The sequence below is a fragment of the Balaenoptera borealis genome (assembly GCF_965194805.1).
Source record: "Balaenoptera borealis genome assembly, chromosome: 14".
Taxonomy (NCBI): domain Eukaryota; kingdom Metazoa; phylum Chordata; class Mammalia; order Artiodactyla; family Balaenopteridae; genus Balaenoptera; species Balaenoptera borealis.
In genome coordinates this window covers 45,103,079-45,129,176 of record NC_138875.1, presented here as the reverse complement: position 1 = coordinate 45,129,176, position 26,098 = coordinate 45,103,079, and the positions used below count along the sequence as shown (strand labels likewise).

At 38.9% G+C, this 26,098-nt stretch overlaps 1 long non-coding RNA gene across 3 annotated transcripts in view; it reads right to left on the bottom strand.

The window, feature by feature from the left end:
- The window catches only part of LOC309610879, a 35,598-nt gene extending 13,247 nt beyond the window's left edge, over window positions 1-22,351 (bottom strand). For 2 of the 3 annotated variants that reach the window (XR_014234194.1, XR_014234195.1), the window contains exons 1-2: window positions 14,293-22,351; window positions 7,347-7,454 (exon numbers count right to left, since the gene is read on the bottom strand). This is a non-coding gene — a long non-coding RNA (uncharacterized lncRNA). The remainder of the gene's footprint in view (window positions 1-7,346; window positions 7,455-14,292) is intronic. The other variant, XR_014234196.1, reaches the window with a different exon arrangement.
- Window positions 22,352-26,098: the final 3,747 nt, after the last annotated feature.

The window sequence follows — 26,098 nt, the reverse complement described above, 5'->3', positions numbered from 1 at the left end:
ACCAATACACAACTCTCTATTGGTTGTTTACTAATTTCATGCACAGTAATGTATTGATTAAAATGTTATGTGCAAACAGCAACAATTTTTCTCCATTCTTTTCCAATTCTTTGTGATTTTCTAACTCTTTTTCTGTTGTAGGTCTTATTATACTTGTCAGAATAATGTTACGTAATAGTGAGGAAAAAGCATTTTTCTTTCATTTCTGAATTCCATTGGAACAGCCTTTTTTTTTTTAAGATTTTTTTTGATGTAGACCATTTTTAAAGTCTTTCCTGAATTTGTTACAACATTGTTTCTTTTTCATGTTTTGGTTTTTTGGCCACGAGGCACATGGGATCTTAGCTCCCCCACCAGGGATCGAACCCGCCCCCCTTGCATTGGAAGGCGAAGTCTTAACCACTGGACCGCCAGGGAAGTCCCAGAACAACCCCATTTTACCCTTAAGTATTTTCTACTCTGCCTCTACCTGCTTTAACTGGAGCTGGCCATCCAACATATCATGCCACCGTGAGCAGCAAAACCGAGCCAGGAGCCAGGAGCAAAAGCCCTGTCTCTGGCACTCCCAGGGCATCTCACACCACTGGCAGGTCATCCCATTGAACTTTTGACTTTGTGGCTCTCATGCATCACCCAGCTTTCACCCTTCCATCTTCAAAGTCAACCAGGGCTTTAGGGTATTGTGGTTAAGAGCGTTGTACTGCGCTCTAGATCAGGGGACCTTTTCACACAGCCTGGTTCTGCTGTTTACTAGATGTATGATCTTGCAAGTGAATTAGCCTGCCTGTGCCTCAGTTTTCTTGTCTATATAAAAGGCATAATAATAGTCCCAATCTGAGAGGTTCTTGTGAGGCTTAAGTGATAATATGTGTAGAGTACGTAATCAGTGTGAGACATAATATATGCTCAATATATGTATACATAATGTATATACAATATACATATACAATATGTATATACAATATGCATATATACAATAATATGCATACATATACATATATAACATGTATATACAATACACATATATACTATAATATATACACAATAACATATATATGTGAGTATATATATATATATATATATATATATATATATATATATATACACACATATAATTTATTAAATTAGGAAGGAAGAAGGTGGTCCTGGCCACTCCGGAGTCAGGGCAACCCTGTCCTGCTCCTCTGTACCATTCAGCTTTGCTATAGCCTGTCATTGCTTTCCTGCTCTTCACCACGTGGAGTTGCCTGACCATCCTTTCTGTGAGTGAGTGTCCAGTCCGCCACATTGTCCTTTACAGTCCCAGCCCTTTATTGACCAGGTTTGGAGAGATGAGGGAGTGGGTGGGAGAAATTAGGAAGCGAAAACAAGAAAACAAAACAAAACGTTATAATATTAAAAAACGCTTCTTCTTAAAATCCCGTGATTTACCCAAACACATGATAGGAATTTCAGAGTAGCTTCTGTCATTCTCCAGCTCTGACCTATGTTGTCTGGTTTGAATTCCCTCCCTTTTCTCTACTTCCTGTTCTTTCCTTTTCTATTTTCTGCTCTGATCTCTTCTCAATTCTCCTTTAAATTCAAGTTTATTTCTAATGTAGAGTGGTTTATCCATTGTTTCCTTATCTCTTGGCTTTAAGTCTTTGCTTTAAGTCCTCACCTTATGTCAACAAGCTTATCAAAGTATTTCCTTGAAGAAGGGCATTCTTCTCCTAAGGCAAAGGTCTGGTGTCAGATGCCAAGATAATCTCTTCACGATAGTCAACCATCGCTAGTGACCCTGATCAGGCAATAAGACAAATATGAGCTTGCCTGTTAGGCTGGGAGAACTTAGTTAATGTTAAGGCAATGTATTTATCTTCCTCTGTTAAAAATATTACAAAAATGTTGTTAGGAATAGCTGCCAAATTCTGTCAAATGGCTTTCTGTGTATCTTTTGAAACAATTCTTTATTACTGCTTTACACATCGATAGGAGAGACTCAGCTTCATTCACAAGTATCCCACTTCTTATTTTCACAGTTCTCCCATGCCTTCTTTAAGTTGGTTACTATGGATTTATTTATGTTTATAGAGAGAATGTTTATTTATTTATTTATGTTTATAGAGAGAAGCCAATGGTTCCTGAAGAATACTCTTCTTTTCCCTAATCCAAGACTCAAAAGCTTACTCAAGTTTCACACCAAGTATTTAGGCCCAGATAACTTGTCCACTGGCTTAAACACAACAAATAATAAGTAACATTTATACAACTTTGACATTTTCTTCATGCTCTTCTAAGTTTATATATATATATTATACATAAATATATATATAACATATTATTAAATATATGTATTATATATGTATAAATCTTATGACATAGATGTTACTATTATCTGCTTTTTAAAGATAACAAACTTAAGGCTTTATAAAGTAACTGTCTCAGGGCATATAGCAAGTACATGACAGAGGCAGGATTTGAATCCAGGTATCCTGGCTTCAACCATTACACTAAACTTCTCTAATAAATAGAGGAGCTGTTGATGAGGAATATATTTCAAGAGTACCCTATTATGGTGAAAGCACGTCCTTTGAAAGGGACTCATTGTAAACTTATATCAGTTATCATCCTAGGAAAATGAAGAGAAATCTGAAGGGCATATGGGGTGGAGAGTGGATTTGGGGGAGGAACTGATAGAAAAAGAAGTGAAATGGCAGAAAATAAAATGTGATAATTTTGGTTCTATCCATGCCTATCTCCACCCTGGCTGGACCAGGCTGTAAGAAACATTCTATTGCTACCTTTGCCACACCTGTCTTAAATTTCCAGCCTTTGTTCTAGTCACTGATAACCTGAAGGAGTGTTCTCAAAGTGGCATGTGTACTAGGAGCGTTGGGAAACACCCAGGTGCTTGGTAAACCTGATATTCCTGATCTCATTCCAGATCAGATGAAATCTGTCCTGGGATGGGGGAAGGAGAGGGATCAAGGAAAATGCATATTTAGCAAGAACCACAGGCAGTATTTAAAGCTATAGTTTGCAAACCTCTGCTTTACAACTTTTCTGCACGTGAATTTTTTGTGTTGTCCTGCAGTACTGAAATAACTGCAAAGTGATTCTCTTTACTTATATTCTGCAGTCCTGGGTACCAGAACCCCAGCATAAACAATGAGTTTGTTCACCTTAGAGCTCAAGTTTTCCTTTGATATAACAAATAAACAGATTGGAAAATGCAAAAAAAATCTCTTTTCCTGTGAAAGAGAGCTAAAGTTATACCTCAAAAAGATTGGTATAACTAACCTAACCCTAATAATCTATAGGCAAAGAACTTTACAAAATCAAAAATCCAGGACTTCCCTGGTGGTGCAGTGGTTAAGAATCCACCTGCCAGTTCAGGGGACATGGGTTTGATCCCTGGTCTGGGAAGATCCCACATGTTGCAGAGCAACTAAGCCTGTGCGCCACAACTACTGAGCCCCCGTGCCACAACTACTGAAGCCCGTGTGCCACAACTACTGAAGCCCGCACGCCTAGAGCCCGTGTTCCGCAACGAGAGAAGCCACCACAATGAGAAGCCCGCACACCGCAACAAAGAGTAGCCCCGCTCGCCGCAACTAGAGAAAGCCTGCGTGCATCAGCGAAGACCCAATACAGCCAAAAATAAATAAAATATAAATAAATTTATTCTAAAAAATCCATTAGTGTCCTCTTACAATATCTTTTGCAAGTATTTGTAGGTGCTCTAAAGTACCTTTTGTCACTTATGTAAGAAACGATTGTGCAAAGCGTCTCACTATACATCCTTGGAAGCAAGTATTTTGGTTTTGAAGTAGGCTTTGTGTATTAAAATATGTTTTCAGGGCTTCCCTGGTGGTACAGTGGTTAAGAATCCGCCTGTCAGTGCAGAGGACACAGGTTCGAGCCCTTGTCCGGGAAGATCCCACGTGGCGTGGAGCAACTAAGCCCGTGCACCACAACTACTGAGCCTGCGCTCTAGAGCCCTCAACCCACAACTACTGAGCCCTTGTGCCACAACTACAGAAGCCCACGCACCTAGAGCCCATGCTCCACAACAAGAGAAGCCACCGCAATGAGAAGCCCGTGCACCGCAATGAAGAGTAGCCCCCGCTAGCCACAGCTAGAGAAAGCCTTCATGCAGCAACAAAGACCCAATGCAGCCATAAATAAATAAATTAATTAATTAAAAGAAAAACTCTAAAAAATATATATATATATTTTCAAATGCCAAGCAATGGAAAATGTTCATAAACATAAATGTCTATTGCTATATTAAGCAATATATTATAATTTTACCACTTAACCTAGTACCAGGACCCCTCAGATCATCCTAAATATAACTGAGCCAAAGAATGATGCTCCAAATCTGTAAATTAATGGGAACTAAGAAAAAGAGATAAATTGAACAGTCAAATCATTTTCCCACATTGAGTTTTATAATTTTATATCTTTAAATTGCATAATAATAGAATATAGTCAGCTTCAACTTCCTTGTTTTTTAGTTTAACATAGGGTGACAATTAGCATTCCTTTTAAGACTTGCAAGTTTTGAAAGAGAGTAAAGTAAACTGGACAAGTTTCTATTAATTTGGCTTATCCAATCTGGAATCATTTGGGATAATGCTGACAACTTTAGTCTCCTTCTGTTTGGTAGTTGGCTCTTCCAAGGCATATAATTGAACAAGTTTCTACTTGCATTATTAGTACTTATCCCAATTCAAAATATGATTCAGTCTCTCTGTGCATGTAGAACAAATTTTAGTTTCTTGTTAAGTAATGATCACACAGAGCATTTCTCATTATGAATTGACTAAACATTTGCTGATCCAAAATAATGATACTCATTAAAAGATGCTACCAGGTGGATATTTGAGGCTCATTGCTTCATATGGTGTTCATGTTGAGAGAGTGTCACTTAGAACCCTCAAGGATACAATCCCAGGGTCTGTTGATTATAATAATATCTTATACTATCAAATCATCTTTCATCAGGGATCTCAAAGGGATTCTATAAATACTAATTTCACCTTTCCCTGAGATGTATTGGGATAGCAATTGCACAGGACAGAGAAAAGAGCTGGGAAACAGCTCCAACCAGTTCAACCCTTGGGAAACCCAGTGAAAGAGAGGCCAAAAGTGAGCTGTCCCATCCGTCTCACACACAATGCCAGGTAGGACTGAGCTCCACCCCAACCATTGTTCTGGGAGAGTTAGAGAAGTCCTCTTTTGTTTGGAATTTTGTCAGGAACTCAAGTAGATTTAGGTGAAAATGTATCCCTTACAAAAACAACAAAAAAACTTAACTTCTTGAGTGGATGTTGATATAAGAAGTATTTTCTCATAGTGTGCATGGAGATGGTCCCATGAGAGTTAGAAACAAAAGCTGCAATTACTACGATCAAGTCCCTAAGCTACAGCACCCCTAGGTAGGACCTCCTGGTAGCCTAGAAGTGACTTTAAGTTATGGTGACCGGAAGTCCAGGTTTGCCCAGACAGTCCTAGTTTGTACCCTTTGTTAGGCCATAATTATAACATTGATCTCTGTCAATCTCAAAAGTGTTCTGGATTGTGTAAGAACATATATGATCTCTAAGATCACTTTGACCTCAGTGCATAATTCTATACATAAAGATCTTTCTTTAGAAGAAGGGAAATAGAAAGCCACAATGAGTAAAGAGAGAATGTTCAGCTTTGCTTACCTTCTCTAACCCTTAAGTTTCTCATAAGGAATATGGATAATATCATCTACTCTACTGTGTTGTTATGAGGATTAAATGCAGTAATATAAGTAAAGTACACCCCTCCTCCCACTTCTACACACCCCCCTCGAAGGGCCTGGAACACATAAGTTCTCAAGAAGTTCAAGTCTCAGTCTGTTCATTTCCCTTTTCCCTTTATCACACCAAAAGAAAATTCTAAGATGGATTCTATTCTTCTAAAGAAATGTCAAAAGTTAAAGCATCTTCTTCACCTTATCAAGTCCTCAGTGGCACAGGAATTTTCTTGCAATTTCAGGAAGCCTCAAGGTCCCTAACACTCCTTTTTTGGAGGAACACAAGATGAGAAGACAGGAGCTTGATAACGCCTGGCAAGGAATCAGATTGTATGACCTGCCTGCAGAGGACAGGGGCCCAACAACCAAATGGGACCAAAACTTTCAGTTCAGATTGATGTCAATTAAACATAAGAAAGAACCTTCTAATTACACTGTTTAGGATGGGATGAGTATCCCCATAGGCTACTGAGTTCCTTGCCACTACTGAGGACAAGTATGGGTGGGTTAATCCTTTGATTGGGATATTATACAGGTTTCCACTTCCGAGAGGGGTTAGCCCAGTACTGGGAATGTCTTCTTCCTCTTTTTCTGTCTATACATGTCACTCATTTCGGAACTGTACAGTTCCTACCTTTTCCAACAAACAGTTCTAGCCTATATTTTTCTTTTTCTGAACTTCTAGTGAAAAGTATAATTTAGTCCTTGTTTACTGGTTGTGTTATGTATATTAATTCAAAGGAACCATGCCCGACACTCATTTTGACTCTTCCAACAACTGCTGTCTCAAATGCTGAGCACTTAGTGAATGTTCAACAGGTACCTTACTGACGAGAAACGCAGCCACATTCCTGCAGAGATTTTCCCCATGCCTGTCATAAACACAAAGTGACACTGCAATCAGCATCACCTGTGGCCATATGACATATCTTTCGTGTCTTCCCATGAGGCAAGAAACATGGCATTCAGCAAACTCTAAAAATGCATTGGCCCTTCGATTATGACTCAAACACTTGACTCTAGAGACTAAAACTACAAAAGGCTGTGTCAACAGGCTGATGGTGAATAAAAACACAATATACATAAACATGACTGTAAATATGACAAGTGAATCGTGATCAACTAATAAAAATAATAAAAAAGACTAAGGCATTAAAAATAATGATAGTTATTGTTCAGAACATTAGACATCTTGGGATATTTTGTTGCTTGAAAGTTTAAAAATGTTTAATATGTTAGGTCAAATGTAAACCAGAACTAAGGTTATGGACAAAATGGGACATGAAAGTGACAGACTCTGGCAAGAACATCAATCATTTCAAATCACTTGACTGCCTTCCAGAAGAAGGGGGCCGAGAAGCAGGAGCTGTGAAAAGGCACTCCAGGGTTTTCCAGGGTTTAGTGGGGTGGGGAGGGGTAAGTTACCTGCTGGCTGTGAGACCCTCCTGGGATATAAGGGAGTGGGAGGAAAAGTGGCACTAAACCAGAAGTCTGAGTATGCCCAGATATTGATGCTGATGGGCCTATGCTTGGAACATCTCTGTAACCAGTCGAGTAGAGCTGGAACACTTACTCAGATGGCTTGTGAAATTCCCCCCTCAAAAGGAATTGGTGCTGTGAAGAAGAGTGTACTGCCCAGGTTCTTGACACATATAATTCTGATTCAATTAAAGTTTCTGTGCTTTGGTTAAGTGGAAAAAAAAAATCACTTAGAAGATTTTGATAAAATGTTATTTATTATATTATAACTAACCCAATAGATAAAATATAGTTCAATTGAAGAAATGCACATCTAACATACTATCGGAACTTACAAATGTATGAATAATGAATTTAGATTACTTGCCAAACTTTTTCCAAAACCACTGGTATTTTGAAATGAAAATACAGTATTAAATTTAGTCTGTAGGAAATTGAGGTGTGTAGGTACTCGCATTTATGCCAAATACGAAATACATTTAGTAATAACTATTGAAATCTACTCTTGCATCTAGTGTCCCTCTCTTGGCTTTTGTTGTTGTTGCTGTTTTAGCTTCCTATTTTTTCCAGAGAATAGCCAGCAGTGAAAAGTTATGTGAGAAGAGTCAGCAAGAAATTTGCCTCTGCCATCCCCTTTCCCCAACAAGTGCATTATATGAGAAAGTCAAACAAAGTGGATTTTCCCTAAATGGTGTATGAAATCTAAGGGCATTTTGAATTTTTATTGAATTAAAACTCTTTTGGTTGCAATTATATAAACCGAATCCAAACTGGGTTTTGAGGCCAAAAAGGAAAGCTTATTGATTCACAAAAAAATAAGAAGCGGGGTAGACAGGAGGGGTAGGAGACTCACAGGATGACAGGACAGGGACTTCAGCGCAGGCCTCTCTCTGCCTTGCTCTATTTCCAGTCCCTCCCTTTGCCTTCACTCTCTCTGCAGAAGATGGTCTTGTGCCTTCACCAGCAGAGGTGAGAGGGCTTTCTTCTTTTAACTGCCATTTTAATCAACCCCAAGAAGACCATGTGCAGATATTCTTGAGCCATGTGTCTACCCCTGTGGCTGGGTGAGAGGGATATTATGATTAGCATCTCCCTCTGCAAATACGGGCTTAAAAGGAAAAGAAGATGAATTTTCAGAGGAACAGAAGTACGGCTCCCAGGAAAATGGAAGAGTGTTAAGGGGAGAAGGCTATAGTTGTCCCCTACAACTATTGACTGTCCTTGGGGGCCAAGGTATCTGGCTCTGGCTTATTTGAATCATCAAAATGTGACACCATCAGAAACATCTTTCTTGGTCTTTTAATTCTGTAGCTCGTTTAAGTGGTGAGCAGGGGCACGGTTAGGAAGAGAATGGAAAAGATCTTGGAAAACTGGGGTTTATAACATCCTATGTGATATGTTTCCTCTACACAGCAAGCTTGGCCTGTGATTTTGCCTGATGCCATTTAATCAATAACATGGCCTAAGGTGCTATGGTTTCTGGTTTTTGGTTTTGGGGTTTTTTGGGGTTTTGTTTTGTTTTGTTTTTATGTTATTCTTGGACACCAATCAACTATAGACATCCTTATACTACTATTTTTTAAGAATGTACCCTTCATTAATTCCTATTGGTTATTCATTCAGAATTTAGTCCAAACACTGTGTTCTCATTTTAAAATCTTCCAACATTCATTTTTGCCACAGAGTCCGTTGTAAATTCCTCTGTAAAAATTAAGTGGACATGCCTGTTAATCGAGCTCAGAGGTTCTCTTACATATGCCGTAAGTGAAATAGTGACAAGAAAGGTCCAGGAAAGAAAAGGCTTGAAACTGAAAATTATTTTCACCAAACTAAAATTTCACAATTGCATTCCTCAAGTAGCCAGATACTTTAGCTACTTTAGCCTACTTTCTGTTGAACCACCTTGGAAAGCAAACATGTGCCTATTCAACACCTACTATTTCTCAAACAGTGGATCCATACTTATAATTTTAGAAACACCTGGAGAGTTTTTCATAATATACTAATGCCTGGACCAACCTTACCAGATTCTAAGTCAGCAGGTCTATGTTGGGTCCTTTGACTGTTTTATTTTGTTGCTTTGTTTTTCTGATTCAGAAGCACTGCCATCTGGGGAAACCAGAAATGTCAACTCAAATGTATAATTTTTCTGCAGATTTCATCAGCAATAATTTGCACAGTGTATTCATTTTATATAACTTGTGAAATAATGCTGTTCTTAAAAATCAGAGTATTAGTAGAGGAGACTGGATTTTTTGTCCTGGCAAAAACCCAATCCTGTGTTGACAGTAGATAAGGCCTCTATTTTGCTCATGTATAAAATGAGATGTATAGATGAGATGACTCTTAAAGTTCCTCTAAGTCATAAATTTATTTAACCTATGTAATCCTACAGAATTAGATGTGAAAAAGAAATGTGAGTAGAAATGTTTATCACAATTTTTCTCAAAAGTATATAAGTCATATAAAACGCTAGAGAAAATGCAGAGCAAATCAAAAAGCCATAAATAAATGAAGTTAGTCCTTGAATTAAAAAAAAAATCTATACTCATAGCTGAATCTATCACAAAGGCCAGCAATAAAGTTATATAATGATTTAAGCTGCCTTGGTCACCATTTTTGTATAATTTCCTTGCCAATCAAGAATAAGCACAGAGACATGTCTAGAAAGTAGTTGTCAGTATGATGAGCTTAGCAAAGAACAGTTTCCAGGGTGGGTGGGGTGAAACTTTTTTTTTTTTAGTGAGCTGTCAGGTCTGTCTGATTAGGACGCTGTGAATCACTGTGTATTTGGCATACTCTCAAATGAAACATACATTTGCTTTGCTCCCTTTGGTCTCTCCCTCACTTATCATCCTGGGAAAAGATAAAATTCACAAACTACAGATGAAGATATTACTAGTCAGAAGAAACATCCCATTTTAGAAGTACATCTAACTTCCCAGAATCTTATATTGGTTGGATGTCTTCAACCTAAAAATATTACCTGTGATAAAAGTCTCTAAATATTTGCATTGCTCTTATGTTCTTAAATTGTACTGTAAGCATATTTACTTTTTGCTCCATTGGGAAATGGTTGTAAATTAAGTATTAAATAGTGACTGCTAGAATTTCAGGTGGCAATGTTACAAACCATTTCTTTTTTTTTTTTTTAATTTTTATTTATTCATTTTTGGCGGAGTTGGGTCTTCGTTGCTGCGTGTGAGCTTTTCTCTAGTTGTGGTGAGCAGGGGCTACTCTTAGCTGCGGTGAGTGGGCTTCTCATTGCGGTGGCTTCTCTTGTTGTGGAGCATGGGCTCTAGGCGCGCGGGCTTCAGTAGTTGTGGCTCATGGGCTTAGTTGCTCCGTGGCATGTGGGGTCTTCCCAGACCAGGGATTGAACCTGTGTCCCCCGGATTGGCAGGCGGATTCTCAACCACTGCACCACCAGGGAAGTCCCTACAAACCATTTCTTAAACTTTTTAGATTATTTCTGCCTTTACTCTCTTGCACCCTTAATAACCCACAACAGTACCATACTTCCATTCCTCTGCTAATAAACATTATGATATAGATATTAATCTCACAATGGAGAATAAAGAAGAGAAATAGTCGTGTTTTTTTTTTACAGTAAATAGCTTCATCAAAGTCAGTTCTACAAGACGTTGGTTCTGTTGTCTCTGCTTTTTCATTTACTTTGAATGAGAGTCAAAGTCACTTCCTTTAGAGTCATTCAACAAGAAATTTTCCTTATTGCAAATCTAATTTTGGACCTTGGCAATAAACTGTCTTCAATAAGACAATTCCATTAAAAGTGTTCTCCCCTGCCCACTGACCCTGCTGTACAGATTTCAGATTTCCTCTCGTGACATTAGAGCAGCTCTGGTGTCACCATCTCCTCCTTTTCTCTCTTTCGGGTCTTTATTTTTTAAATCCAAATATCTCCCTGCTCTGAAGAGCTCAGAAATCAGACACTGATTTTTAGATTGATACAATCAGGTAAAACTTGATTTTCTTCCAAGACTGCAGCTGGCTTCTCCTGCTCCTTTCATCAGCGACTGACTTCATTACAAAGTTCACAGTGTCGTGGCAAATCCAGGGTTGGCAGGTCAGAGAAACAGGCCATCTCCCACACTTGGCAAAAATGATCCTGTTGGCACATTTAAACCCATCTCGAGGTATGGAATTAGTAGTTTGGTTAAAATTAAAATCCACAATCACTAAATGTATCTTACCTTGTAAAATTCGTTCCCAAAGCAAAATTTTTAGTCTATGTAAAATCTAAAATTCTAACACATGTATGGAATGCATGTGTCAAAGTTTAATAATAAAATGCAAGATTTAGGTGTGTGATTAACATTTACATGGAGGAATGCAGGTTATATTTCTGGCTTGCGGCCAGTGCCCATTTTCTGAAGAGTGAAGCAGCCATCAAGCTGTCACAGCAGCCTCTGCGTCTCTCCCAGGTGTCTTGCTAGTGATGGTTTCTATGCAAACCCGTCTATATAAAAGTCTCCACCATTGCACCATAGCTCCTCCATGTTGAGACTTGCTCCACGTCACCCTAAATGCAGGTGAAAGTCTTGATTGCTGGTGAGATAATCTGGAATAACTTGATTGAATTTTGCAACTTCTCTGCTGGGCGGTGGTGGTGGTTTAATCATTATAATTGAGGAATCCCATAATGCCTTCCTGGAGATATCAAAAATCCTCCTGTTGGGACTTTGTTTCTGAGCGCGGGCTTTCTCTAGTTGCGGTGAGCGGGGGCTACTCTTCGTTACAGTGCGCGGGTTTCTCATTGCGGTGGCTTCTCTTGTTGCAGAGCACGGGCTCTAGGCGCGGGGGCTTCAGTAGTTGTGGCTCCTCAGTAGTTGTGGCACACGGGCTTAGTTGCTCTGCGGCATGTGGGATCTTCCAGGACCAGGGCTCGAACCTGTGTCCCCTGCATTGGCAGGCGGATTCTCAACCACTGTGCCATCTGGGAAGTCCCTCCTTCTTTATTTTTACAGTAAGATAATTCCTTTCACTTTCCACAATATATTGTTTTTAAAATAGAAGTTCCCAATCAAGCCCTTTAATTCTAGAATGTAACTGTCATAACTTTTAAGCAGGAGCCATCTACTGTCCTGTTTAAGACTGCTCATGTTTGTAAATTGGTGCAAAAACTCAGAACTTGTAGAAATAATTATTATCATTCAAAAACAAGAAATATAAAGATATTAACATGCATGCTTGTAGTCTTATGGCTGAATACAATTTGCTGGAAAGCTCTGCTCCTAAACTCCATTTTCCTCCTGAGAAGCTGGTTTCAGAAACTGTGGAAGTAAACTTCTCTGCATACTTTTACTCTTTTAACAAATATTTATGGAGAACCTACTCTGCTGTGTGCCAGGCATGGAGGTAGGCTAAGGGGATACAGTGGTGAACAGGGGAGCTGTGAGCCCTGCCCTCAGGGGGCAGGTGGTCGTTATCTTATGACAGTGGTCGGATAAGCAAACAGCACCGCAGGGTGTGTGGAAGGGGCCATGGCAGCAAAGGGGAGCAGGCATTGGGAGCGCCCCCCAGCTACTCCAACCTGGACTTTATGGAGGTGGTGGGCGGGAAGGCTCAGCTAGCGGGTGGGAACGACCTCCAAGCTACTCTCTGAAAGATGAGAATTACCAAGTGAAAGGAAAGTGGAGGAAACGGCAAGTGTGAAGATCTGCAGGAGAGACATGGAGACACTGAGAGAAGTCTGATCTGGGGTGAGTATGGAGTTTGAGGACAAGAGTACCAAGAGATAAAGAAGAGCCAGCTTTTGCAAACTTTGTCTAGAAATACTTTAAAATTTGGTTTTTTTCTAAGGACAATGGTTTCCAGTCAGTATAGCAACATAACAGGGGTAGGGGAGATATTACCAAGCCATTGATGTCCACTTTGATGTCAAATTTCTTAGACTAGATTATGCTCCTAGATAGGCAGAGGCTTCACAAAACTGCCTGGCATCATTCTATGTTGAACATCTTTGTTAGAAAATACGGATTATAGTCACTGCGGCCATTTCACAGATAAAAATGAAAAGCATCTCTGTAGGCAACTATCTGCTTTTCAAAACAATTACTGATGCAGCAAGAGAGGCTGTATCACTTCAGTCCACCCCTACTTCTTCCCACAGTTGTCCATCTTTGGCAGTCTCTATTGTACAGCTGTCTCTTGAGGCACACCCCGCCTACCCCCATCCTTTACAAGTGAAGCAGGGAAATTGTTCTGGATGTTCAGATGCTCCAGGGTTGGAAGATCTATAAAAAGTTTCTTAAGCCGAAATGGCCACCCCCAACTCAGCCTCACCAACCCCCTTTCATGGCAGTGGAATATGTGATGCTTTTCACATTGCCCTGAGAAGTAAAGCTGAGTAGATGAGGGATGGCTGCCTTGATTCCTAGTTCACTGTGCCTTTACATTGTGTATGGAAAGGGCATCAGACTTGGAAGTCAAGAGGCTTGAACTTTACTGCTAGCCTTGCTACCCAGCATTTCTGTGATTCCAGCTAATAGTGTAACCAACGGAGCCTCATTCCCTTCCTCTGTGAAACTGGAATCACACTCTTGCCTCAATGGCTTTGAAAGGATACGTGAAATAACTGATAAGAAAAAGCACCTAACGTAAAACTTAATAAGTAATAACAGCTGTCATTTGTTATGTACTGTGTCTGGCTATGCTACATATTTTATTTAATCCTCATAAGACCTTTTAATAGGAATTACTTTTCACTTTCTATGGGTGAGGAAAATAACGTCCAAAGGGGTTAAGCAGTAACGTGCCTAAAGCCACGCAGCTATGTGGTGGAGCTGGGATTTGAACCTGGTTCTAGCTTATACCAAAGCCGTGCTCTTCACCCCAATGGTTCTCTCTCCTCTTCCTTCCTATTTCTTACATTCCAACCACATAGTGCTATAAATACTGAATAAAAACATTTTTATCACAAAAACCTAAATACATACTTACGTATGTATCATGCACATAATTTCATGAACAACACAGTTTTGTAATATAATTAAATTCAAGTAATAATTCTGTCCCACCCTGATATAATTAATGTCTGTCCCATTCCCGATACCATCATCCATGTTCCACAGACTGCAATCCTGTTGTGGTTGCTCAAGCAAAATAGACTCAGCTGCTCCGGGCCTCTCACCCCACCAGCAGCATGAAGCCTTCTGGGCTGCCTCAGGTGAGTAATGAGTGATTAAAGCCCACAGAGAAATGAAGCAGGGCCCTGACAATAGAGCTGCCCTAGAAAGAGACACTCAAGCCAATTCCAGCAACTGCAAATGATTTATTGGGAGAGCCCCACCCCACCAGACCCAGCAATTTCCCATTTGTCCCTTTCCAATCCTGCCCCCCCCCGCCCCATCTCCACCCTCCCGCCACCTGCTCTTCTCAGACACCTCCCTCTTTTTTATGGTGATTGCACCTCTGCAGCTCACACACCACACACCACACCCTGTCTACAGCACTAGCTCTGGCTCCAGCAGATCCTCTCTGCCCCAACCCTAACCCCCTCCCCCTCCCCCTCCCCCACACCTTAATGAAGCCTCCCATTAATGTGCCCTCCTTGACTCCTCCGCAGACAGTTCCCACCTAGATTCTTCAGCCTGCCTCCCTGCATTTCCCTTTTTGTTTTGGATCCTTTCCACATTACTTCAAATCACAGCAAACTGGATCAACTGAGTAAACCTCCTGGAAGACTCTTCCCAGAGATAGATCATCTTGCGAGCATGGACTGCTAGACTCTCAACTGGTCAGTCCAGCTCCCCGGGTCATGAGGCAATGCCTTGTGTAAATGCTGCCTGATGTCCATTCTAGTGCAGATAGACGACCATTTACCACTGACTAACAATTAAGATGGCACTTATTTCCTTACAGTAACCAACATAATAAGAATAAGAATAACTTCAAATTATTGGTCCAGAACTCGTTGTGTGGCAGATGCCTTTCATGTAGTTGCTCACTCAATCCTCATAACCATCCTGTTTAGGTAGGTATTATTACCCTATTACAGAGATGTGCAAAAGAAGACAGGAAGAAATGAAAGACATGTGTTTGTTATCATAAGGAATTAAGTACCAGAAACAGATGCAAACCCAATCTCTCCAAGTGTACAGCCTGCCCATGCTTCCTAATGCCTCCAACATCTGCTCTTCCCTCCATCCAATACAAGCATCTCTATCCTCTTCATCACAAAGACTGGAAACCACATAGCAATTGGTGGTTGCTCCTTATTCATCATGCTCCTTAAACAATTCCTTGCTAGAATCCTGTACGTTGTATCTATTTAACACTTTTTTTAGTTGGTCTCTTTTTTCCCTTCCCACTGTAGCTACCCTAGCTCAGGCCTTCATTACCTTTCTCCTAAACTGTCTCAATGCTCTTCTGATTCTGATTCTGATTCTGATTCTCTCTCTCTCTCTCTCTCCAAATCCAGTCTTCACACTGTTGCATATCCCTCCCACTTAAAAAAAAAAAAATCATATCTTTCTTATGCCACTTGAATAAGGGAAAAGTCTCACCCTAGCCTTAAGACAAAAAAAAACCTTTATAAAATGAGATCTGGCCAACGTGTTGTCATATTTACCTAAAGTGGTCAAGTGGTAATAAAATATCACAGGGAAGATTTGGAAACAGAGACCAACCACACAAACAGATTAAGGATCAGGGCTAAAATGTTTAGAAGGACCTGATTCCATAGGAAGAGATACTGGGGAGGAAACCAAGGCTAAGCATCACGTAGATAGGTGAGAGTTATTGAGGGCCATAAATATTGTAGTGGCAGGAAGAGCATTCAGAAGGAACAGATTCATTCAGAAGATATTGCAGACACAGGACTGGAGCAACTTAATGACAAATATGGGTGGTGGTGAAGGAAGTAGGGAAAAGAATGAGTCAGTCTTTAGCACACCCACAAGCATTTTTTAGTGGATAAACAGTCTGATGCCTTGTAAAATGATGGGAAGAGAGTGACAATGGATATTTGTGAGGAAGAAGAAAAGGATTAATCCAAATGTTAAGTAGTTAAGAAACGATTTTTTAAATTTAGCAAATATTATAATGCACATTATGTTGAATCTGGCTAGGTCATGGAACAAGAGAGAGAGAAGCTCATTCAAGTTCGAATTTAGTGTTCTCTGAAAGGGAGGGCTGTTTGAGAAAGCACTCTCTTGGAATTTTACCCTGGTAAGAACAAATCTGAAATATATATAGAGTATATTTGCTAAACATCACCAGCCCTAAAAACAACTCTGGTACCAAACTCTGTGTACAGAAACACAAACAATTCACCTTTTTATTTTTTAATGTATTTTTTAACTTACACACAGTAAAATTTGCTTTGTGATAATTAGTTCTAAGCATTTTGTCAAGTACATTGAATCATATTCAGCATCAAAATCATCATAGGGAACAGTTCCATCACTGTCTCCCCAAATTTCCTTATGATGTCTCTTCGTAGTAAGTTCCTCCTCTCACTTTCAGCCCTTACCCACTGATAAGTTCTCCAGTCCTTTGGTTCTGCCTTTTTCAGAATGTCATATAAATGGATTCCTATGGTATATAGTTTTGGGAGTTTGGCTTCTTTCACTTAGCAAATGCTTTCAAGGTTCAACTATGTTGCTTGTGTATATCAAGTCTGTTCCTATTTATGGTTGAGTAGTATTCCACTGTATGAATGTACCATAGTTTGTTTATCCAGTCACCCATTGAAAGACATTTGAGTTTTTCCCAATTTTTAACAATTATGAATAAAGCTGTTATAAATATTTATGTATAAGTTTTTGTGGGAAAATACATTTTTATGTCTCTTGAGTAATTAGAGTGGCATTCCTGGGTCATATTGTAAGTATATGCTTAACTTTATAAGAAATGACCAAACTGTTTTCCAAAGTGGTTGTACCATTTTGCATTCTCACTAGCAATAAATGAGAAATACAGTTTGGATCTCTTTGTGTTTCAGTTAGGGTAATACCTGTCAACCTAATGCTAATTAGCCTATTGACTAATTATTTCTTCAGCTGTCTCAAGTCTTCTAATGAGACATATAATGTTGTTCTTCATCTCTGTTACTATACTTTTCATTTCTAACATTTTAATTTTATTTCATTTTATCATTTCCATCTCTCTGCTGAAATTCCTATCTGTTCATATATGTTGTCAATCTTTTCCTTTAGAGCCTTCAACATATTAATCATAGTTATTTTGAATTTCTTTTCTGATACTTCTATCATTTCTGTCATATCTGAATTTGATTAGATTGACTGCTTTTCCCTGGGTAGTTTACTACTTTTTCTTGCCTCTCTGTATGCTTCATAAGTTTTGGTTGAAAGTTGGACAACGTATGTAGGAATAGAAACTAAGGCAAACAGCTTCTATGTTTTTAATAGAAGCATATGTTTTAAATTTTACTAGACCTTTTTGGGGGGCAAATTGGGTTAATCTAGGAAGGGGCTGAATTGGGTCTGGGGCTTCTTGTTGCTATGGTTAAAATCAGCACACCACAGAATTCAAATTCTTCTAGAGAATTCTTGTGTTTAGCATGGGGACTGATTTGCAGGGGATTTTTTCTCAATATCTGCTTTACCTTTAGCTTGAGGTTCCCCCTTTCTACCATGCCTCAGAGAGGGTCTCTTGCTCCACACTCTTGCAACTCTCTCAGCATTATTCCACTGTTACTTGTTGCTCAATGCTTGTTAGTGTGGTGGGACAGAAGCGGGTGGGGGAATCTCTGTTATTCTGATTAAGCACAAGGTTATGCAAGCACTGTGTCCCTGAATATTGAGGATGTGGTCTTTTTAGTGCTCCACTTACAAGCTGTACTTCTGGGCTCCACACATATTCCTGCCTTTTCCCCAAAGCTAGAGGGTTTTTACTGTTCCCTACACACAGTTAGAATGGTTTTCCCCAATGCCGTAAGTGCAGCAGTGTTTGCCACTCCCCTGCCTGAAGTTTTAGGCTCTTATTCCACAGGGGAGAGAAGCAGGATCTTCATAGGGCTTCATGCCTTTCCTATGGAGACTAGGAAAGTCTGCTATTCCCCTCCTCCTCCCCTACACCATTAAGTTTTCAAGACTTTCATCAGTCTTTTTTGTGAGAGCCTGGTGAGATTCCTGGAGGAGAGTTTGCAAGAGGGTGTGGACCTGTCCTTCTATGGCCCCAGGGGCTCCATGCTCTCACCAGCTCACTCTTGACTTCCCCAAATCCCTTAACTGAATTCCTTAGCTGGATTATTCTCAGTGTGTGTGGTTGCATCTGCCCCAGGTAAACCAGTGCTCACGTCCCTCTCTTGCTGGAGGTACTTTTCTTATCTTTCAGGTTACTTAGTTGCACTGTGACATCAGCCCTCTCATGGGTTTAAAGTATAGTCATGAGTTTGTAGTTTGTCTGACATTTTGTGTCACTGCTGTAAGGGTAAGAATGATGCTCTTTCTAGCTGTCAACATCCCATGAGAAAAACAGAAAGTCTTCATATCTCTTTTGAGCCACCATATGCTTGTAAGATTAGAGCCCTTGCCCTTTAATACGTTAGCTTTAAACACATTCGTCTTAAGCATCTGCTTTGTTTATTAACATGCAGACCAAACTTCATTTATGCAGCCAGAAGTTCTTCACTAGTTACATCTATTTTATCACTGTAGAACCCAGATTATCCTTATACGTATCTAAATTGTTAGGTTGAAACAGTAGCACGCTACATTGGGAATCGGGAGAACTGGTTTATCTAGTCTCCTACTAATAGTATGACTTTGAGTTTTACTTTAATGTCTTTTGATCTCAACTTTCTCATCTTCAAATTAGGAAGTTAAGGTAGATGGTCTTTATAATCTTTCCTAGTGTAACAATTTTTGAAATAGTCTGTTATTTTTATCATTTTTTTGGTTAATAACTCAATTGTGCCCCATTATATTTAGTTATTACCATGAAGTTTCCCCAGAATAATGACTCTACAGCACAGTGGTTAAACCAGCTATCCCAGGAGTGAAACCGCCTGGGTTCAAATTCTTACTCCACCACTTTGACAAGTTACTTTTCTAAGCCTCAGATTTTTTATATATAAGGTGAACATGATAAAATAATACACAGTTATTTTAAAATACAGATGTATATGATCTAACACAGAGCCTGTAAGAGTTATTACTTAAATATCTTACATTACTTAAAAGTCTTCCAAAACAGTAGCTGAAAATCAAACTGGGAACAGACGCATGACTGCTCTCTAATTGAGAACAACAGGGAAAGAAGGTTGACTGACATTTGCACATGCCTGTTTGGAGCTTAACATCTGGGACTTTTTAAGAATTCTCTTAACATTAAGAAAAATCAAGACTACACCATGGTACTACAGTTTTGGAAAAAGGGCTATCCTTACCAAGAAAGGGTGTGCTGGTCATTGTATTCTTGGATCAATAATTTAAAGTTGCTGGCCTAAAGAAAATTGGCCGCAAGTATGAAATGACAGTCCATATTTTCTTCCTTTTCACATCTCATTTAAAAAAAAATCTTTTCTGATGTCGACTGGAAAAAGATGCACAACCTAAAAGTTGAGAATTATGTTTTATTCAAGGGAGAGTCTGAGGATGTAAGTTAATGAACTTAGCATTTTTCTATGTATGGGAAGATGCAAGAGTCTTGGCTCATTGAAATCACTCCTTTGATATGCACCTTAACTATCTAGGGCCAGTGTCCTGTTTTCTCCATCCTGAATCCCCTCAGGGTACACAGTCAGGGGTTGGCTGCAGTATCTGATGACTTAATGGTTGCAACACCCTTTGCTTACTGAAATGGCAGGCAACATTCTTTGTCCACACTGAATAGAACATTTCTGCTTGATGAGGTGTACTTTGTTCTGATTTTGAAGAGTAATAGAAAGAACAAAGAAAAGTAAAAAGGAAAGATATTGTTAGATTTAAGCCAATTGAAAAAGAAGAAAGCACATGGTTGGAGAACAACAGCAAAAAATATACTTGATTAATTTTTAATAACATTAGAGAAGTGGCTCTCTTTTTTGAGGTTGCATCATTCCCTTCAGGGAATCAATTAAAAATACAAATTCCAGATCCCTACACTACCAGGTATTCTGATTCATTTGATTAGCTAGGCTCAAGAAGTCTATTTTAACACCCTCCCTAGGTTACTCTGGTGTGTTTTCAGGTTTGGAAACTGCTACTCGATTATCATTGGTCATTAACCATGTTTTAAAGACTAATTAAAGTGTAGTCTTGAAAACGTCCATAGTCAACCATCACAGAGTTAAGCCTAATATGAGTAAGGCATCCACAGAAGCCAGCAAAGGCTCTCCCAAAGGTCAGGATAATGAAATGTGGGCAAAGCTATAAAATGAATCTTAACATAGCCCCAAGTTCCCTGTGTTGGGTGCTGGATGAATCCTAGGCTCTTTCATCCTCTCCTACAGTTGAGAACTCATCAGTCTCCTAATCCCTATTCTTCATCTTGACAGCTTCTTTTAACCTAAGACTCCAAGATTAACAACACTCCCCTCAGCTGCAATTCTGGTCTTGATCCTAAACTGAAGTTCTGACTCTGTTCCATGTTTTAGTCTTACTTAAGACCAATGCTAACAGAGCAGCAGTCATTGAGTCAGAAGAAAAAACAACATGGCAAATCAAACACTGACCATTAAACTTCATCCTAGAAGTGCCACATCTCACCTCATTCACATTTCACCGGCACATGATGAGAAGTCACAGGAAGTGTGCAGCTGTACATCACCTCTGTGACGGCTTTCCCTCTGCACCCCCTGCGGGATCTCCTCCATGATCTGTGTATTGATTGATCTATTTTCCCTCTATTTTTAAACAGATTTATCAAGGAATAATTTACATACCATAACATTTGCCTATTGAAAGTACAGAATTCAATGATTCTTTTAGTAAATTTGTAAGGTTGTGCAACCATCTCCCCAATCCAATTTTAAAACATTTCCATCACTATGAAAACTTCCCTCACGCTCTTTTCTAGTCAAATTCCCACTCCAACTCCAGCCCCACGCAACTAATTCTCCTCTTTCTGTCCTTATAGATATCCATTTTCTAGATGTTTCATATAAATGGAATTTTACAAAATATTGTCTTTGTGTCCGACTTCTTTCATTTGGCATGATGTTGTTAAGGTTCATCTATGTTGTAGTGTGTTTCAGAAGTTTTTTTTTTCCTTTTTATTGCTGAATAATATTCAGTTGTATGGATATACCACATTTTGTTTAGTCATTCAGCAATTGATGGATAATTGGATTGCTTCCAGGTTTTTTTGGTATTACAAAAAATGCTCCAATGGGTGTTTGTGTATTTATCACTTCTAGAATTTTCATTTAGTTCTGTCTATAAAATTCTTTTTCTTGGGACTTCCCCGGCGGTCTAGTGGTTAAGACTCCGAGTTTCCAATGCAGAGGACGCGAGTTGGATCCCTGGTCGGGGAACTAAGATCCCACGTGCCAGCATGGGACGGCCAAAAAAAAAAAAATTTAAAAACAATTCTTTTTTCCTTATTAATATTCTCCATTTTTGAGCCATTGCCAACATATTCTCCTTTAGTTCTTAAATGTATGTGTACTGATCCCTTGAATTCTTCAAATATATTTATAATATCTGATTTGAAGTCTTTGCTAAATCCAACCTGCAGGTCCACTCAAGAGACTGTTGCTATCGACTGCTGTTTACTTGAGCATGATTCACACCACGTTCATTTTGCGTGTTTTGTAAATTGTTTTGTAGAAAACTAGACATCTTAGATAATATATGCTAGCAACTCTGAATTATTCTTTTCTTTTTTATCCTCTGAAGGTTTTTTTTTTCTTGCTGTTTTCTTATTGTTGTTGCGTTTGATTGTTTGTTGTGGTTTTTTAATCTACCCACATTTAATCTGAGGAATTTGTCCCCCCTGTGGTGTGAGGCTACTGATATGTCTGCTCAGATTTTTTATTTTTATTTTTTAACCTGGCGTCTTAGGAGCGACCCTTGGGTTTTCATAACTTAATGGTCAGTCAGTGATTGAACACAAGTTGTACTCAACACCTCAGGCCCATAAGGATCTCCCCTCTGCTGGTGAATCGTGTTTGGTTTGAGGAGCTCATTCGACAGCTGGCCTTTCTCGGGTCTCCACCACACATACACACAAGTCCCAGACAGTCAGGGATGTGTGGAATGTTTCTCAGGTCCATCAATTGCTATCTCCCTGCTACATATCTTTCTAAGTCTTTTGGTGTGCTACTTGCCCCAGCCACGACTGCACCTTTAAGCTAGGAGAGTTGCTGAAGGCTCTTCCCTTTTGTTGCTGGATGAGATTTTTCCAGCCTCCACCCAAATAATGCCAGCCCTCTCCAGCAGTGAAGGTGTGGGGTTTTTTTATCACCCGAACTGTGATGGGGCAGGTGCACAGCCCCAGGTAAAACTGCGAGACTCCCATCCCACTATTTTACTGAATATGTGTCTCTCACTTCGTTGTTTGCTTTAGTAGATTTCTAGAGGCCTGAATCAATTTTTTTCACACTTCTGTCGGTTTTATAGTTGTTTTTGGGAGAGGGGACTTGTCAACCTCTTTAATCCTGTCTAGTTGGAAGTCCTGCTTATTTTCCCTTTATCCTGTGATCAATTCAACCTTCCACAACACAGATGCAAATATATTGGACCAAAGCCTTCAGGGTTTTCAGCAGCTTATTTGGCAGAATAAAGGGCTCATTATTTACCAGGATCCAATCTTCAGAAAAGGTACTTAGGGATGATAAATAGTATGGTTTTTTCTTTCCTAATGGCATTAAGTATTTCTGGAATGAACTTAGCCGTGTGAATCACATTTTTTCTTTTTTCTTCTTATAAATAATAAAAGAGCAACAGGGCCTATAACAACCCAAATGAACAGTTGCATTAAATGGAGTCGCTCATTGTCTCATTCTGAAAACACTTTCTTTACTTAATTTCCAGAATACTTCCTCTTCTGTTACTTCACTAGTTATTCTTTCTCTCCACCTGATCCCTGAATTTTGTGTGTCCCAGGGCTAAGTTTTCCAGTCTCTTCTATTCATTGTCTACACACAGACAAATTCATTCTCAGGGGTTTAAGTACCATCTTTAAGCTAATGAGGCCCAGATATGCACCTACTTGACCTTTCTACTTGGATATTGAGTAGATAGTTAAAACCAAACATATTTAGAACAACTCTTGGTTTCTGACCATATCCCAAACGTGCTCCTCCCATAATTTTTCCATCCATCCAATTTTTCTGGCCAAAAACCTAGGAATTGTCTGAGTTGTCTCTGCTCCCTTTCATTCCACATCTAGTCCATCAGCATGTTCTATGGTGCTTGTAATTCAAAATATATCCAAAATATGAACTGATAGTCTTCCTTCACGGCCACCATCCTAGACTAAGCTACCTTTATCGCTTACCTAGGCTCTTGCAATAACTCCTAAAATGTTCTCCCTGCTCCCATATGGTCAGTTCTCTTTTTTAAAATGTGAATTAAATCTTACTGTCACTTGGCTAAGTCATTTCTTGCAGAATAAAATCCAAGCTTTGCATTATGGACTGGTCTGGCCCATGCCTACCTGTTTGTCCTATTCCACTCAGTCACCCTGACCTTCTGTGCCTTTCATATGCACATATCTTCCCACCTCAGGGCCTTTGCACTCATTCTTTCCTCTGCTTAGAATGCAATTCCCTCCATTTTTGCAGGATCACTCCCTCAATTTATTTGTGCCTATCTATAATGGCAATTCTACTGAAAAAAATATGCTCTTGAATGTTTTGACCACCTTATTTAGAATATTGCCCTCCCAATACACTCTCTATATTAAGCTACTCTATTCTTTTAAAGTACTTTTTCATACTTAGGTTTACATTATATACTGATTTGTTATTTTATTATTGTCTGTCTCCTTATTGTAATACAAGCTCAACAGGGCAGGAGGTTTTCTGTAACTTACTTGCTGGTCTATCTCTAATGTCTGACACTTAGTAGATACTTAATACATATTGATAATTGAAAAATATAAGGAGAAGAATAAATTGCATATAGCAGAGTTATATTGAAGGAATTGTGCACCTAAATGTCTCTGTATTTGTTTAAAGTAAATGAGCATTTTTTCTATTTATGATGCATCCGTATCATTCCTAACAATTAGTAAATTTCTTTATTAATTTTAAAATGACAAAATATGACATGCTAATTGTAAAAAAAACTAAAGATGAATAAATAGAAATCTCAGTGATCTCCATTCCTGAAAGTTTACATATACTTTGTGCATGCACACACATATGTTTACATGTATATATACACACATACTTACATAAATTCCATACATGCATACATATTGAGGTTGTAGAGCCTATATTCTTCCACAGCTTTCTCCAGGCACATATAAACATATATACAGATCTATAGAGCTTTTGTCACTGTTGTCGGTTTGTACAAAATTAGCACCATACAGTGAACATTCTGCATCTGCTCTTTGTCATAAAATAACACATCTTGGACAAGCATCCAACACAAATATACTTAATATAATATTCCTTAATATGTGTATAACCATTTGCTTTTTGATGAATATTCAGATTGTTGCTAGTTTTTTCTGATTAAAAACAATATTGTGACATATAAATGCACTTACATCCTTATATATTGGCCCTGTTATTTCTATAGAATGGATTCTGAAAGTATCATCATAAGTGCTCTCTTCTCTTCTCCTTCTAGGCACACAGTAGCATTGTCCTTTCTGGGTCTCTTTTGGTTAGGCATGGCCACGTGGCATGCTTTAGCCAATAAAATGTGAGCAAAGGTGATGGGTGTCGCTCTGAGAGCCATTTTAAGGTCCAGGGCAGGATTTGTCACATCCTGTTCCCTCTTCATAGTGATTGGAGATGGGTTCCCTCTTAGCCTGGGTCCTTAAGTGACTACCACCAGTCCAGTCCACCTGTACTGCTATTAGCCCAAATAAACCTCTACTGCCTTAAGCTTCTGACATTTCTGCTTGAATATGCATTATAACCTAACCTGTCCTAACAGATACACTTTCAAGGAGTTAGATTTTTGTGTCAAAGGACAGTGTATTTAAAAAATTTTAATAAGTATTGCCAAGATACTTTCCAAAGAGAAGGTAGCATTCCATAAATTATTCACCTTTAGCTGCCAGGACAGGAAATTATTATTCTTTAAAATTTTTGCCCAGCTGATAGGTGAAAAATGACATCTCATTGTTCTTTAATTTTTGTTTCCTTAACTATCATGGAAGTTGAGATATTTTTCATATATTTATTGGTAATTTGTATTTCTTCTTTGATGAATTGTCCATGCATATCTTTCGCCAATTATATTGAGTTATTTTTCCTTGTAAAAAATTAATTGTGGATGAGCTCTTTTTTATTAATTCTGTTAATACTTTATACCTCAGACACATTGCAAATACTTCATTAGGTCTATTATTTGTCCTTTGATTTTGTTTTATCGTTGTAGAGAAGGAAAGCTTTTCGTTTCTTCCCTTCTAGGTTTTTTGGCTGGTGTAATAATTAAATTGACATAAGACGGATTAACAGGAGAAAAACAAATTTAATTTTGTATGCACAGGAGCTCATTAAAATATAAGACTCAAAGAAGTGACCAAAGCAGGCAGCTTTTATACCTTTTAAACAGAGAAACAATAAATTTGTGAAGGGTTGACAAGACAAATAAGTTTGGGCTTGGGGTAGTAAATTAGTGAAGAAGTGACAAGGTTTGTTTACATAGCCTTCTCGGCTCTGAATTCTCTATCTCTGGTGATAAAGGCTGTCTCTCTACCTCTTGGTACAGGGAGAGTAACTTTCACATGGGAGATTTATTTCCTGCTTTC